The 8,541-nt window shown below is 38.9% G+C and overlaps 1 long non-coding RNA gene across 1 annotated transcript in view; it reads right to left on the bottom strand.

Moving 5' to 3' along the window:
- Positions 1–987: 987 nt before the first annotated feature.
- LOC125327995 overlaps positions 988–8,541 on the bottom strand; it is a 120,536-nt gene continuing 112,982 nt past the window's right edge. Inside the window, exon 10 of the long non-coding RNA XR_007204490.1 lies at positions 988–1,047. This is a non-coding gene — a long non-coding RNA (uncharacterized LOC125327995). The remainder of the gene's footprint in view (positions 1,048–8,541) is intronic.

Raw genomic sequence — 8,541 nt, 5'->3', positions numbered from 1 at the left:
TGTTTCAGATCTGCTTCTATCTAGATTGCAGCAGTCTCCAATACTTGTCATTCCCCTTTCATGTACCATTTTCCAAAGGAGTGTTCTGATACTTGGCCATGGAAAAGGACTTTCAAGTAGGTCTTCTTGCTGAGGTGTTCAACCATGTCCCCAAGTGCTTCTGCTGCAAGGCAGCATACATAGACCATGAATTTGGCTTGTAGGCTGTTGCTGCAGGTACTCTGGTAAGGTTTTGTAGACACAATAGCTGAGTAGAAAAGGCTCTTCAGGGGTATCAAAGGAGAATTTTCAAAGAGTTACAGTGCCTTTACCTAGAGCTTGAGCTAAATATCCCAGATCTGTTGCAGTGCTTGGTTTGGTTTGGTTTAGCAAGCTGCAACCTGCTTAGGGCAGGGCAGCCATTCCGCCCTCCCGTAGTCCTTTTGGACGGCCCCGAGCTCCTGCTCTGGTCAGCTGGGCCCCACAACACGGTGAAAGGAGGCCAGAAGGGTCTCTCCATCGGAAAACTTTATTGTTACATGTTGATCTGCTGGTTCCCAGAGGCAGAGTGACCAAGAGAGACCACGTGATCCAGGTGCAGGGGGGTTTTCTCAGAGCTCAGGGGCGGTACATGGGCAGAGTTGGGGTACAGGAACTAATAGGGAGGACTCGAGGGGGTGGCCAGGACTAGGGGAGGGGGAAGGGGGGGGGGTCTCCGTGGAAGGGGAAGACCTTTAATAGGAAAAGCAGTGGGGAAAATACACCACCACACAGATCTTTCAAACCTGATAAATTTGCAGGTATTTCTAGCAAAAATGACAAGAAAGAAGCAGTAAAGATGAAAAAGGACAACTACAAGTATATGAAGACATTCAGAGACAAAAATCTAAACTAAAATAAAAGTCTCAACTTTCACTGAGAGCTGAGACCATCAAGTGTTTACAGAGATGGTCCTATACAATGTTCAATATTTCAAATAAAAGATGGTCATACTGCAGTGATTACCTGCTACACTGAGCATATTGGTTTTTCTGTGGAATGCATTCCTCTCCTTCACTATGGACAGTGCTGTCAAGAGAAAATAAGTTTTATAAGAAGCTGCACTGGGGGAGGGGTTGAGGGCCTGTAACCCCTGCTGCCCATCACATGGATGTCCTGGAAATGGGCAGCAGCTGCCTTTTATTGTGGTGTTCCACAGCCAGATGATTCAATACTGTGGGAAATCCTTTTAAAACCTGATCTTGTTCAACGAAGCATTAGTTTTTATGCTGTTCCCTTTTCTGCCTTCCTTTCTCTAGGGCTGGGAAACATTTCTGGGCAGAAGAGAAATGGGAAACAAAGAACATTTCACAGTCCAGGTCAGGTTATGATTTCAAGGATTGATGGCAGAAGGCAGTGCACAGGCAGCTAGGGAGTTAAAATACATTGTACCAGCTACCCTGCATTTCATCTACAGCCACATGCTTTTGAGAAACAGAGATACATAAGGGAGATTTGACTGCTTTCAGAAGTATTTCTGTGATTTAAAGGTCATTGGCATGTCCCTCCTCTAGGATAAATGGAAGCTGCTTGTCCCATCTAACCTTCTCTATAGCCAAGCACTATAAAGGGCCTTACTGTGGATGCCCAAAGTTCCACAGTAGCGTAAGCAGGTTGCACCAGTTTCCTCACTCTGGGCATCTCCATACCCCAGGCTAGGGAAATGAGGTACCTAGTAGATATGCTGTGAGTAATAACCATTGTGGTAATACGTATATGGGAAGATACTGGTTCAGCCATCTGCATTAATTATTTATTAGTGGTCTCATCAGGAGGAGCATCAGCTCTGAGGCTGGATATGTGGGATAATCTCATGGTCTGTCTTTGGGCAGGAAATGCAACTGGACAGTAATTTACAGAGAAATAACATAACCTCCAGCTCCTCAGAACTGATACCACCCTGTCACATCTCATCATTATTCAAGTGTGAAACAGCTGCTCGTCTCCATCCACCTCAGGTTTTTCAGCCAGAAGAATTGCTGAAATACATCTTCTTTTAAGCTTACAAGACTTTTTAAAACATGCATAAGGCTTGAAAATGGAATGCTACTCAATGATTTTTATAGGCACCTTCACAGCCAATTTCTGCTCTGATGAGACATATCAAACATCTGCTTTTAGAAAGCAGCTCAGGTCTTTGTACAGTCTTAAAAATGGAGTTTATTGCATCTCTTTTTTGATAGTATGCATGTTTTACCACGCAACCATCATAGATCTCATTTCTCTTAGCTGTATTTTGTTCTTAAAAATGAAGTTTAACAAACTAATATTTTATGTTTACCTATATGGAACAAACAGTTTAGCAGGAAGGTAAATTGCTAATCTTAGATGTTTGAAAGCAGTGAAAAGGAGAAAAAATTAATTTGGTCCAAAATAGATGGTAAAAATTGAGGTTAGAGTTTCTCAGTGGAGTTAGTAGGAGTTAATACTTAATAAAATGAGTTTCTTGAGTAAAACAGTAGGTGCTGATGATCCAGAGTTCAAGGTATACCCTTTTGAGGGTGGTGAATATGCTCTAGATGAGCTCTATGCTGGTTTTGTAGACAGAACACCGCTAGAAGCTGATGTGCATCTTGTGGTTTAGTTCTACTCTGCACACCCTGATATTGTTCTCATATGTGAACCACATTGGTTACATGGGCACAGTAGAAATGATTCACTTCACACAAAAAAGCTCCCAGGTTGCATCTACATCAGTGTCTTAGTTTGAGGTGTGATTCTGGATGTGATGGAGGGATGCCCACTAACCCCCCAATAATCCCATGTATTCTATCCATTGGATGAGTGGGAAGATGCCACTAAGGTAGCTTTTCCACTGGCTGTACTACTGCTATGCATCTCAGGCTGCTATCAGATGCCAGACCACCAAGAAAATGGAGGATCTGAATGTGTCAGTTGATTTCCTTCAGGTATACTGGAACAATTGTTCTGGGACAGTGTTCTTAAAATCCCCTGGGTCTAATCCTTCATGTTGAAATTCAGAAGGTAGAGGAGAAGTCCCAACTTTGAAAGTGTTGCCACCAGGAGACAGAACATCTTTTGTTTTACTTTGTAGGTACTGTTTTTGTTGAACAGAAATATTCCCCATCAACCGTATATTTGTTTGGTTTTGTTTCCTTGTTTGTTGCATCAATAAAATCTGCACCTGTTTGTTTTGGCATCAGGAACATTTAGTTATCTGGCCTGTATAAACATTTCCCACCTGCCTTGCTTATCTCTCTTCCAGTGATAAATACTCACTACTCTTGTGGGTAAATAGCAGACCAGTTAATCCAGGTGAGGCAAATTCTTTAGGACATCTGCTGACACTTCTTTTTTAATGTGTGCTTTTGTATTAGAAATTATGAGAGAGGTTTTTTTATTTAAGATACATGGGGAGAAAGAAAATGCATTTCTAGATGATGTGCTGTTATGATGAGCAGGCATTAATAATTGACATTCGTGGTGAGACAGAAGGCAGTATGCACTCTGAGGGATTGTGATGATATCATGGTAACCATGAGAGCAAAGCCCGAGTGGTCTGTGATGACGGCAGATATGTGCATTGCTCTATACAAGCTGTTCCTCTGTTGGGTAGTTTACATTTGATGGAAATCCATTTATTAAACTCATACGTAATATATCTACACGTACCCCTGAAAGTTTGCTGGGGACAGGATTGGGTCAGCTCAGTTGCACAAACATGGGGAGAATGAACAGCTTCTAACATGCATCACCCCAGCAAAATGAAGCAGAATTTCCGTCCTTGTGTTACAAGGGGAATAGCTGTGCTGCAAGGGAGGAACCTGCAGACGGATGAGCCTGTTTTCCAGAACGAGTAGGTGAGACTTTCATCTTGTGTGCCCAGGACGCAGCCTGCTTTATGAGAAATTATAGATAGCTCCTATGAATTGTTGTAGTTGCAATTTCCTTTCATAACCTCAGTCCTGTCCCAAATATAATGCAAAGATGTATCTCCTCTGTGGTTACTGGCATGCATCTCCTTGCATTTGTGTAAGTTAAAACGAGTATGATCATACAGAGAGCTGCTTGTATTCTTCACACCCTCATAAACCAGTGTAACTCCTGAGAAAAAGATTGTTTTCTCAGACCTTTTTTTTTTTTTACTTAATAATAAACTTACAAAAAAACTGATAAAAGTTTTGTTAAAACTTATCAAAATACAAATAGTTATTGTTTTCACTCTAATAATTTAGCAAATCAATTAATTAGCCTGGTGATAACCACCTCAAAGGGCAGCACTTTGACTCGGGTCCCACCTTTTCAGAATGGTTAAAATGGTGAAATGGTTTGGAGCAAAGTCTGGTACAGGACAGTGGACCTCCAACCCACTTTTTGCTGTGGTATTAGTATATCAGTTTTCTTCTGCCTTTCCTTTTCCATGAGGGAAGGATGCATGCTAGCAACGATACAGGGCACCATACAGAGCTGCTGCTTGTTTCAACATATTTAACTAGGGCCTTTTTGTACATTCTTAGCTTTCACTGATGTTCAGGTGTTCTGTTTAGCTGTATGAGGTGGTAAAGAAAATGACTTCTGACATTCGAGAATCAGTCTGGAGTGAGAATTTTGTCATTGGCAGAGAGGTCTCTGCCTTCACAACACCAGTGTGACAAGGACCAGCCATCATTGGGTACTACTATGCTGTAGTAGTTCTTTGAATTAAGACATGATCAGCTTAGTATATAAGAAAATCTTTGATAGAATGGAAGAGGAATTAATGTGTTCTTTATAATTCCTTACTGTCCAGAGAGATGGGTAAGGATTGCTGCCTGAGTTCCTCTGTTTTTCCCCATACAATATCTATAGCCTAGTTATCTGAATTCCCTCTTAGGCTTTTCCTGTATTCATCTGTTTTAGTATTATTTCCACATAAGTTAAAGTATTTTACAAAAAAATTATTTAAAGATGGATAAGAAAATATAAATATAACAAAAATGTACCTCCTTTGTTTTTCTCCCCCTTCCCCTGATACTCAAACATTTTGTGTGAAGACAAAATATTTTAGTGACCTGGGGGAGAGAGGAAGAAGGGTTCAGTGACCTTCAGCAATTTTTGAACTCCATCTTTATGAATGTCAGACCCATTTCAGGTAAATACAAACTTTTCTGGTGTCTGTCTGGAGAACCTGTGGAGCCTATTGATCTTTTTAACTTGCACTTACTCCTCAGACATTCATTGCCACAAGGTAGGTTAAAAGACAAGTTTCTACAGAGTCTGATAATCAGCCTTCAGAGCTGAATAATTTACATTGTATTTTCAACCTGTTTTTTCCCCCGGGGTTGAAGAGCTATTAGGTGTGGGATTTATCTACCAAAATTAACCTGTTTTGTTTCTATTAATATTCAGATTTAGCTCAGAAGAAAGCATTCTTCCATTTCAACTTTATGGTTTTTGCCAATCCAGCTTATTACAGGCTTGAAAGGCCAAAGTGAAATGCAAAAATTGGCATTAGTTTTCCCATTAAAAAAAGCAGGAAACATACAATATTGGCACAAACCCTGTATTTCCTCTTTTGGAACACAAGGTGTAAGTAAACACCACGTTTTCAGCCCAATAAATGACATCTCTTCCAAGGAAACTAAATAAAACTACTCTTTCTGTCTGCTTTGTATGGAAACCGCTTGTTGAGAAATGAGCACTTGTATTTGAATAGCACAATTAACAATTATTTGTTCATTTACGACATTATTACATCTGTTTCTCTCAGTAGGAGTGTCAGGTCAGGCTGTTCTTGCCATGATGTCAACAGTTCATGCCTGTCTGTGGAGTTATTTTCCACAGGCTTATTTTCAGGCTGAGTGAATTCCCTGATGCAGTTTACATGACTTCATAAGCAGTAGCTTGAGAGCAATGTGGTGGGTAACAAGTGGAGAAGAGAATGGGTCTGTTTGCAAAGATGGTGCTGAACCTGGAGGAATGTCTGTAGAACCAGGATTTCAAAACTGTCCTTGCTAGGGTGGGCTTGCTGCATCCTACCCAAGTCTTAAAATGTGTCCAAGTAAATAAGGTTTAACTTGGAATCCAGCTCAGGTGTTTTGCTACACGTAGGCTCCATGTTCTTTGTTTGACAATCTGTGTTCAATACTGGTTTCTCATCTCACCTGGTTTTCCAAGAGCTCTTAAGATTTCTATTTCAGATTTAGCTAGTTGCACTGATTTGTTTTGCTTTATATGAAACATTTTAGACCATGCTTTAATCCTTTTCTGTTTTGTTTTTTTTTTTTTTTTGTCTCATGTTTCAGGTGCAACAAGAAAGTTGTTTTAGTTTCCCAATAAAGTTATTTTGGTTTCAAGAATACCACCTAAATGCTTTTCCTTTAGTTTCAATATTACATTGTGACCAATTGCGTATTTTTCCAGGTTGTTTGAAATAGTAATGATATACTTTTATACAGAGATACTGCAGGTATTCAAACACATTTTACCCTCCAAAACCCAATATGAACACATTTTATTTCTCTTTTATACTTTGAAGATTAAATTAAACTCATAGAAGCATAGAATATCCTAAGTTGGAAGGGACCCCCAAGGATCATTGATGTCCAGCTCCTGGCCCTGCACAGGACTACTTCAAGAAACACACCATGTACCTGAGAGCAGTGTGCAAAATTATTCTACTAACATTTTGGAATTATTTATGGGTAGCAGATTTACATATTTAATATTAAAAATTAAATTTTAAATGGGAATTATGAATTGAGGCTATGAATCTCTTTTTTCTACCAAGCAGGCAATATAGCAGAATTCTTAATGTGAGATATTTTCACAAATTGCACTGTACTAGTTGAAGATGAAGTAGAAATTTGACTGATGTTGATGGACATCTCTGCATTGGTACTGAGTGGGAATACACACCAGCTAATTATAGCATAGGCTAAATCTCTAACTTCTTGGAGCAGTCAGTGGAGAGAGAGCAACTTTTCCAAGGCACAGTTTAGAGCAGGAGCCTAGCATAGCTGTTCCTATTTGTGCCCTGAAGGATCATGTGGTAGATGTGTGCTCAGCCTCTAATTATCTGCATAACTTAAGGTTTGTATAAGGTCTGATGTTATAACAGCTAATCCTTACACGTTAATTAAATAAGTATTATGATATAAAATCACAACTTTAACTTTACATAGAGTAGAAAATGGCAATGTTGATAGGTTTTATAAAAATGTCTGTTATAAAATTATATAAAAGCACATTATTATTATTTTCAATAAACATGTGTAAAGACAGTAAGATTAGCAGCTGAACATTTAAGCTTCCTTTTTTAGGCAGATTTCTTAAAGACAAATAAGAGGTCAGTGAAGGAAGAATGTGTGCCATTATTCAGTAGTTAATAGGTACCATTACTTGCCATCCCTGATTAGTAAAACTATGGTTCTTGATTCAGGCACACACACCACACACACATCTCATTTTTTGGAAAAGTAGTCTGAAAGATTTATTGCATCTTGCCTTTGAGCTTTAAAGGGAAAAGGTTAAAACAATGTAATAACTCTTAGTCAAGTCATTTCATATTGTAAAATACATGAAATCTCATGAAAGTATCACTAGTCCCAGCACTAACAGGGAAAAAAGTTCTAATGGTTTCTTCTTAAATCCCTGCAAATGTCAGCTTTTAGTTTCCTTTGGTCAAATCAGAACACTATGTATTCTTTTTAGGACATTTTTTTCCCCCCAAGGATTATATATTTCACTTTCTTGTCTCATCTTACTGCATCCTGAGGCATTCCCAGCTTTGTTCTCAGTCCAGTTATCAGTTCCACATGTCATCAAAGGAATACACAGGTTTTGGGTATCTGTTTAATATGCTCCTTTTAGTTTCTCTTTCTCAATTTACTGAACAGCTGCACAGAGAAAAACCTGAAAGCAACCCAGATGTGTTTAAAAAACCGATGTTTTTTATATGCAGTCATACAAATAATATTCCTGTTGAAACATTAACATCTAAACTATTAATTTAATTAAGGCCAATATAATCCTATGGCACATACCTTAACATTGTAAAAATTACAAGGTTCATCACTGTCCACAACCTAAAAATTGTGTTGAAAGATATATACTGGACCAAAGCTATCTGCTAAAAAATAAGCGAAGTAAGCTGCAGCATTGTGGTGTTGTCTAACATTTAATCGACATTCAGGAAGCCTGAGCCTGCTCTGTATACTTTTCAACAACAGTGCTCCACCACCAGCTGCTAATTCCTCCCATTCCCTTTTGGTGTGCTGGGGCAGCTAGTTGTGCAGCTGAGAAGTTCAAACAACTCAAACCTACTGTTTTCTCTGCTGGACACCTGTCAGTGAGATCAGTTCCCCACTTTGGTTCATGAGTAAACACTTATACCAGGAGGAATGAAGAGATAATAAAATGGCAGGAATAAGATATGATGCTGTTGAAATAAAATGATTATAATAAATATAATAAAACATATGATGCTGTTGAAAGTTTTAGAAAGAGTAGACAAACATTTCACACCTCCCCATGTCACTAAAGCTCAAGTGATTAATACTTTTCCTTACATGTACATCAAGA

Source organism: Corvus hawaiiensis, chromosome 6 (genome assembly GCF_020740725.1).
Source record: "Corvus hawaiiensis isolate bCorHaw1 chromosome 6, bCorHaw1.pri.cur, whole genome shotgun sequence".
In the NCBI taxonomy this organism is placed as follows: domain Eukaryota; kingdom Metazoa; phylum Chordata; class Aves; order Passeriformes; family Corvidae; genus Corvus; species Corvus hawaiiensis.
The sequence above is the reverse complement of the archived record's forward strand: the minus strand, read 5'-3'. Positions and strand labels throughout refer to the sequence as shown.